Genomic DNA, 8,525 nt, shown 5'->3' with positions numbered 1-8,525 from the left:
GGCAGCGCAGGGCCCCTGGGGAGGGAGGCGGGAGGGGAGCCCCATTTTCCGCTGGGAAGCCGTCCGCCGAGGTGAGGAGGTACGGACTGGGGCTGGGGAGGCTGAGGGGCTGGGGAGGCTGAGAGGCTGGGGTGTTGTGGGGAAGAGGGCCACAGAGGGGGGGCTGTCCACGGAACAGCTCTAGAAACCTCTCCGGACACGTGTGAGTTCTGAGCAGCCAGAGAGGGAAAACCTTTCCGACACCGGCATTAACCGGCTTGGGCTGCCGGAACGAAACGCCGCAGACCGTGTGGCTTAGACGATGGACCTCTGCTCCTCGTAGCTCTGGGGGCCGGGAGCCCCACCTCCGGGTGCTGGTGTGGCCGGGCTCAGCTGAGGGCTCCTCCCGCTTGCAGACGCCTTCTCACTGGGTCCTCACGTGGCAGGTGGGGAGAGAAACGCTCTCCTCTTCTGTAAGGTCACCGTCCTGTAGGATCAGGGCCCCACCCTTACGCCCTCATTTAAGCTCCTGAAAACTCTCTCCCCAGGTCCAGCCACACAGGGGCTTCAACCTCCAGATGTTGTGGGAGACACGATTCAGTCTTAGCAACACGCAAGGCATTCAGAGAGATTCCAGAAGGGCCAGGATCTCAGTAGGAGGACTAGATTAGCCCTGGGGGAAGGCTGCTGGGCTCGATCGGGGAGCCTAGACTTAAGCCTCAGAGCTCTGACTCTGGTAGCAGCCAGGTAAGTTCCTATCAGGCCGACTCTCCCAGAGGCAACAAATATAAACACTGGACCAAACAGATACTAGAGCGAGTAGCTGAAGTCACGGGAGAACAACAGGCAGGAGTCAGCCTTTAGGAGAAAGGACCAGAACTGAGGAACGTTCCCATTTTAACAGCTTCCGGCCTGAGGGCAGCCCCGAGTTCACACCACGCAGGTCACAAACATCGTCCAAAGTCCAACAAAAAGTGTGCAGTATTCATGGCTTGAAAACCAGAGAATTGAGTCTAAGGCAGCCTCAACCACAGAAAGGTAAGAGACAATCCCAGAAAGGGGTGGGTCCGAAGACGTGTGTGTAAACCCCCGTGTTGTCTCCGGACGGCTCTTGAACCACACTCGGGCAGGGCGGACCCCAAGCAGCCCAGCCACGGCCATGTGGGATCCACCCTAGAGGGACATCTTCTAGTTTGAATCACCCCAGATGAATTGCCTGTTAAAATAACGAATACCAATGCATTTCAGTCTTGAGGTCCAACAGTGGAATGTCTACAAAACCCAGGATGCAATCCAAAATTTTTGGGTAAGAGGAAAGGAGAAAATGTGGCTTGTTCTCAAAAAAAAAAAAAAAAAAAAGGCAATCATAAAGACTAACCCCAAGGTGACTAAGACGTTGAACTAAGCAGAGAAGGATTTCAAAGCTGTTGTAATGACTGTGCCCAATGAAATAAAAGAAAATATGTTCATAACAAATAAAAAGATTGGGTATTGTGGTAGAAAATAGAAATTGATAGAAAGAGCTAAGTGGAAATTCTAGAACTGAAAAATATAAATCCAAAATGGAAGTTCATGGAATGGGCTCAATACCAGAATGGAAACAGCGAAGGAAAGAGCGAACTTCAAGAGAGAGCAACAGAAATTGTCTAATTTGAAGAAGAGGGGAAAAAAAGGCGGGGGGAACCCAATAAAAAAACAGTGTTTCCAAGACCCATGGATAAATCTGACACGTGTGATATTTGTGTGCTCAGAAAGGAGGGAACAGAGAGCAGAAATGTTTACATTTTAATTATTTAAAAAAAATTTAATGTTTGTTTTTGAGAGAGAGAGATACAGAGTGAAGGGGGGAGGGGCGGGGAGACGGAGACACAGAATCCGAAGCGGGCTCCAGGCTCCGAGCCGTCAGCACAGAGCCTGACGCGGGGCTTGAACCCATGAACTGTGAGATCATGACCTCAGCCGAAGTCAGACGCTTAACCAACTGAGCCACCAGGAGCCCCTAAATTTTAATTATTTTTAAGGAAATTGTGGTTGAAAATTGCCTGAATTTGAATGAAGACACCGATTTCACAGATTTCACGAGCTCAGGAAACCCCGGTCAGTCCAAGTCAGGGAAATGATGTCAAAGCCCGTTACAGCCGGAGAGCAGGACAAAGAGAAACTTTTGGAAGCAGCTGCCCAGAATCGACACGGCACTCGGGGGAGCGATAAGTTGGGTACATGCTCGCTTCTCGTGAGAAATGAACAGAGCCAGAGGCAGCAGGAGATATTTTTAATGTACTAAAAGGGAAAAAAAAATCCTATAAACAGAAAAACTGTTCTTCGAGAATGAAAGTGAAAGACATTTTCAGATAAAAGAAAACGCGAATTTTTCACCAACATAGATGCTGAAGGAGACCCTTCGAACGGGTGAGATGACCCCAGACGGACGCCCGGGACCTGTCCCCAGGAGCCTCGCCACGCATGTGGGGAACACGAAATGCCCGCTGGGTGCAGGATGGCTGTGCCCCGCCCTGCAGTGACCCCCCCCCACCCCCAGGACGCGGCCTGGGCACACGGCGGCCCGTTGCCAGGTTCACGGTCCTAGGGGAGGGGAGGAGGAGCTCATTCACGCACTTCTCTCAGAGAAGGGGTTGGCGGTCATGCTGGAGGCCGTGCCAGGGGCCCAGGGACTCTGGCTCCCGGCGTGGGGGGTCGGGGGCTAGCCTCAGGGCCCAGTGGTGCCACCTTGGGCCAATGGCCTCACCCCTGTGCCTCTGCGTGCCGATTACGGGGGACCAGCTGGGGCCTCAGGCCTCGAGGCGCCTCTGGCATTGGAGGTCTGGGAACGGCAGGTTTGGGGTTCCGGGGCTCCCTGGCTCTCAGAGCCACAGGGAGATGAGGGGCTGAGACAGCGGGGCTGCGTGCAGCCACGGTGCCCGCATCCCAGCCGTCGTCTCATCCATGGGGCAGGAAGGGTTCTTCTCTGCCCTGCTGCGGCCTCTGCTCTCAGAGCCGGCTTGTGGGGTCCTGGCTCCCTGGCTTCTCCCAGGGGAGAAGTCTGGGGTCAGGGCTCTGGCGTCAGAGGTCGGAGGAGGGGCTTCTTTGCTCTCTGCACCCCTGCCTCACTCCGCAGCCACCGCTCACGGTGACCAGGCGTGCCCCTCTCCATGCTCACACTGGGTCTGCAAATCCCTTCCTTCCGCCTCCCTGACTCGCGGGGAACTCAGCCCTAACTTCCAGGTCTAAGTCAAGGGCGCTGTCCGCCTGCAAGAAGCCAAGAACCGCAAGCCTGCCCTCTGCACCCTGGGGCCAGGCGCAGGCTGGGGTGGGGAGGGCGGGCAGAGCCAGAGGGGCGAGCACTCAGCTCCCAGGCCCTCGGGCCGCTCCTCCCGGGCCTGCGCTGACCTCTCCTCTTGCCCCCTCGGGCCACCAGCCATGTCTTCCTCTGTAGACAGGCGTGAGGGGCCGGTGGCCGCGGAGCTGGTGGCCCAGGAGTGAGAGGGGCCTCGCCGCCCCAGCACGTGAATATGGATTTGTGCCTAAGGACAGGCGGTGGCAGGCTCCGGCCCTAATTAGTGCGCGATGGCTGCTCCCTCCGCCCCTGGGAGCCGGGGTGGGGTGGGGGGGCATCAAAGGAAGGCAGCCTGCTAATCCCCCTCTTCCAAGGGCGGCATCTGCTCCCTCCCTCCCCCGGGCGCGTCTCTCTGACAGCAGGCCGCGAGAGTCTCGGCTATTTAATTAGGCCGGAAAGTTCCCCCAACCCTGGGAAATGATTTCATTTCAATATTTCCTTTGCCGAGCGCGACACCCTCCCCCATCCTCAAAGGCCTTTCATCTGCGGCTCGCCCATCCCCCGCCAGGGGCCTCTCCCCTCCCCTCTCATTCGCGTCCTGTTCAAGGGACCAGGCTGGGCCGGGGGCGGCGGTGGCTGGCCTTTGAGAGAGGCAGCTCCCCCCCCCCCCAGCCGTTGGCCCAGCTGCGGCTGGTAACCAGCTGCGTGCATCCTGCCAGCCTGGCCTCCCGCCTGCACGCCCTGGGTCCTACCCCAGACCTTGGCCAAGCAGCTCCCTCTCCAGGCGTGCCCCGCCCCCCCTCCCGGGGCAGGTCCAGGCCGCGTGAGGAGCCGCCCGCCCTGAGACCTGTCACAAGGAGCTCGTCCCTCCCTGCTTTTGTCAGCCTCTGCTGGCCGGGTCACCCTTCGCCGGCCCCAGTCCCGCCTGCCTGATTCTGCTCCCGGTGCTTGTGTGTACGGGGCTGTGTGCACACACACTGCATGTGTGAGGCTGTCTGTGGGTGCTTGTGCACACGCGTGGGGGTGCGTGGCACGCGTGGGGGTGCGTGGCACGCGTGGGGGTGTGTGGCATGCGTGGGGGTGCGTGGCACGCGTGGGGGTGCGAGGTTGCGTGTACATCTGTGCCTGCGAGTGTGTGTGGTTGGCACGTGCATGCACAGGTGTACCTGTGCGTGTATGCGTGTGCACATGTAGGCACGTCTGTGGGAGCCCCTGAGGTCTGAGCCTGGTTCCTGTCTGTCTTTAGGCAGCTGGCACTCCCGTCCTCCACGGACCGTGCGGGGACAGCACCAGGCCTGGCTGCAGAGCAAAGGCTCCCGGGGGGGTGGGGGGTTGATCTGGAGGGCGCTGGCGGGGAGGTCCTGAGCTCCGGAGGCCCTCTGCAGACTCAGTCTCCACGTTTGTACAAACTCGTCCGTCCCCGAGGTCTGTGCCCAGAGCACAGCCACAGGCCCGAAGGTCAGGCCGACTTTGCCTCGGGGGGTCAGCACCCCAGCCGGCGCCCCACCCCCCACCCTCTCTGAAGCAGCGCCCCCCACAGCGTCCTCCTCTGTCCTCCTCCACTTGGGCCCGGAGGCCCTTCTGGAGGCGGCTAATGAGAGGTGTCAGCTGGGAGGCTCTTCTGGGGAACCTGTGTCCTGAGCGATTTCTAAACGGGAAAGTCTAACCTCACTGAGTCCTTTGAGCGCGTCCGAGTGACGAGTGACGGAGCCGCAGAGGCAGCCGTCGGAGTCGCCGGGAGCCGGAGAGGAGAGGAGATTGATCTCCACTGGCCTCCTGAATGTAGAGTTCTTAAGAAGCTGTTTGTCACGCGGCCCCGAAGGCGAGGTGGGGGCCTTGGCTAACAAATGACGATCGCTGTTGTTCTGCCTCCCTTCCCATCCCCCACGCCGGAATTTATGCCTTTTCCAGACAAAACGCTCTCACAGACAGGCGTCCCACGTCTTCACCGCGGCCAAGTATCGACGGTATTGATCATGCGGCCCTGGGATCCCCCCGCCCGCCCAGGAAGAGAGACACTCGGGGCTCCAGGAGCCCCCTTCCCTCCCCCATCCGGCACCCACTCCTCAACAGGCCGTCGGCGTCCTCGGGGGCAGCGGGCAGCGGGGCCTGGCACGTGCTGATCGCTCTGTGGACCCTCGGTGCAGGATGGGGGAACGAGAAACCAGGAGACAGGCTGTTGGATTCTCAGCGCTACGCCCCTGCTTGGTCAGCTGGCCTCGCCCTCGGGGATTCCTCTCCCTGCCCCCCGGGGGCTCCCTGCAAGGCCTTGGGGACCCTGGAGATGGTGACAGCCCTCCCGGTGGGGGCGGGGGGGTTCCATGTTATGCTCGGGAGGTGAGTGTGCACAGAACTTTGTGAATTGCTTTCTTTCCTGTTTTATGAACTACTTCTCCGAATGCCTGCACAGTACTCTCCTGAGGGACGGGGGGAGATGAATAGCAATTAAAGTCTTGTCATCCGACTCGCTCAGGCCGTTAAGTTGTTCAACCTTGCATAAAAAACCGGTGAGTGTACTTAACGCAGAGGAGCACCTGGACGCGTGGCAGTAAGCGTAAATCAGGGTCTAACGACGCGCTCCCGCCCACCGGGCTCGCGGCACCCCCGGCCCGGGCTCCCGGTCGGCTGGCCTGCGCGGGGCCCTCTGCCCGCGTCGTCCCCAGGCCCAGGCAGAGAGGACGGCTCACAGGCTGTGGCCGGGCCTCCGGGCCCTCTCCGCGTCCCCGGCCTGGCCGGGCAGCTGGAACCACGTTTGGAGAAGCCGCTCGCTGCGCCGTCCGCTTGGACAAACACGGCCGCGTCCCAGGACAGCAGTGCCACGGCTCTCGGGCCACGCCTGCGTGCCAGGCAGCCAGCCCGAAGCCCCACGGGGCTGGTGGGTCCCGAGGCCCGGCCCTTGGCCCCGGCCGGAGACGAAGCCAGCGGTGGGCTTGGTAAGTCTCCTCTGTCCCAGGCAGCCACGGGCGGAGCCACAGCGTCCCGCCTTCCAGGTGGCCCCCGGGCCCTTCCAGGTGGACGGCGTCTGCTCCGGGCTCCCCCTACTCTGGCAGCGCGGGCGGCAGGCCCCGTCCTCACTTGCGGCCTCGTTTTACGGCGTCTCCGGAGAACGACGGCTCAGGCCGTGCGGATTCGTTCCCCTCCGCACGAGGCTCACCTACTTCGACACACGCGGTTTAGCTTCAATTATTTATCGCAACACAGGAGAGGCCCCGATCAAAGCGCCACAGCGTGTTGGGCCGCAGCCTCGGCGCAGGTGACGGGTGGGCGGGCCCGCGAGGGGAGCGGGCTGGGGCGGGCCGAGTGGTCCGGCTGCCCCCCCAGGCGGTGACGGAGGTGCCACGCCCCGCCACGCTTGGAGACGACGTCTTGTTCCAGCGCCGTCTGAGGAGCCCACGGGAGCCTGGAGCTGGCGACGGGATCTTAAGACAAGGCTGGTTTCTTCCCTTCGGCAGCTGCAGCTTTTAAACCCACGGGGCCCCAGGACAAAACAGGGTGGCCGAGCTCCTCGGGTGTGCTGAGACCCCCCCCAGCCTGCCGGGTGTCACGTGCACCCGTCCGCCCATCCACCCGCTCGCAGTGGGGGTGGGCGAGGCGAGGCCCGTGAGACCGGGCGCTGCCCGGGGAAGGGACAGGCACCGGCAACGAGGAAGGGGCCGCTATGGGGCCCGTCCCGGACTCGCTGTCTGCACGGGAGCGCGTCAGGGTCGCCGGAACGGGGGCCACGTGACTCTCCCCAGCCGACAGCTGAGGCTGACGGCCGAGACGCGGACGAGGGCTGGGGACCTGTGCCCAGCTGTCTGTCTCTGGAGCAGGCCTCCTTGACCTCCGCCCTGGAGGCCGTGCCACCTGCCTGTCCCCTGCTATTCGCGAATGGCTGGCACGTGGGGGTGTATGCCTTCAGAGCCCCACACAGCCGCTCCCTGGGTCACGTCAGCTCTGGGTGGACACCGGGTGGAGGAAGAACCGGTGGGTCTGGTGGGACCCCAAGCCAGCACATCCCGCCCTACAGTGCTGGGTACTTGCCAGTCTGCTTCACAGAACACAGACGCTCGGAGGGAGACGGGCCCTGCAGGATCGCTGGTCCAGGCACCTCCCACGGCAGATGGGGAAACCGAGGCTCCAGAGGAGGGGGGCACACGGCGAGGCCCCCCGCCTGGCCTGGGAGGGCGCCTGCCCGTGGGCTATTTCTGGCCCTGGCGTGGCCTGGGCCGCTGAAGGACACCTTGCTTCTCGGTCCATCGGTGTCCTCCCGAGACAAGCCAGAAGAATGCTTTCCCAGGGTGTTATTGGGCACCTCCAGAAAGCGGCCGCGCCCCGACCCGCCGCCCAGGGGGCCCCTGCCTCCCCCTCAGCGCCTCCCCGGCGCCCCAATTTACGACGGGAAGAGCCGTCCCCGGATCACTGCTCGGTTCTGCTTTGGGATTGCACGACATTCTCTATGTACCCCAGCCCGCCATTTATTCACACCACTGGAGTGTGAATTCCATGAATAAATTGTATTATCTCGGGGGCTTCGGATGACAAAAACATGAAAGCCACGCCAGTCCAGAAACGCCCGTCTCTCCTCATTAATGCCGGCTGGGGCCGGGGGAGCGGGCCCTCCTGGGAGGCTCATTTAGATTTTAATTAAACCGGCTTTCCCAAACAATTTGCGATAAATTAGCGACAAGCGGGCTTGCCGCGTCCAGGCAGTCCCCGCTGGGCATGGCTGCTGGCGCTCACCTGGGGTCACCTGCCTGCAAGGCCGCCCACACCCGGGCCGGGCCGGGCCGGGCCGGGCCGGGGTAGGCGCCTGGCCGGCTCCACTCCATGGGACACAGGCAGACAGGCCACCAGCAGCCACATGCGAGCAGAGGCCAGCAGACTGCCCCCTGCATCTCATACCGGGCCTGACACCCAGCCCGAGGGCAGCAGTCTACCCGAGACCCCCATCCGAGGGCTCACCCCCGATGCCGGGCCGCTCAGGCACTGCGTCCTCAGAGCTGTGGTGGGGCCTGGTGTCCTTGGCCCTGGCTGGGTCTGTCGGGGCCCCTGCGCCACATTCCAGAAGCCTATGTGGGCCCTGGGCCATGAGCCCGCCTCCAGGAGAGTGTGGGAAGAAGGGACTCTGGCGGCCCTCGGGAGCTCGTGTGGACGGTCGTGGCCACCACGGAGCTTTGCAGTCTTTTTCTGGAAAGTTCTGTGTGAGCGGACACCTCGCCCTGAAAGGGACGCTCAGGCTTCGTGGTCTTTTTCTGGAAAGTTCTGTGTGAGCGGACACCTCGCCCTGAAA

The sequence above is a fragment of the Panthera uncia genome, assembly GCF_023721935.1.
Source record: "Panthera uncia isolate 11264 chromosome B3 unlocalized genomic scaffold, Puncia_PCG_1.0 HiC_scaffold_1, whole genome shotgun sequence".
Classification (NCBI taxonomy): domain Eukaryota; kingdom Metazoa; phylum Chordata; class Mammalia; order Carnivora; family Felidae; genus Panthera; species Panthera uncia.
This window is presented reverse-complemented; position numbering follows the sequence as displayed.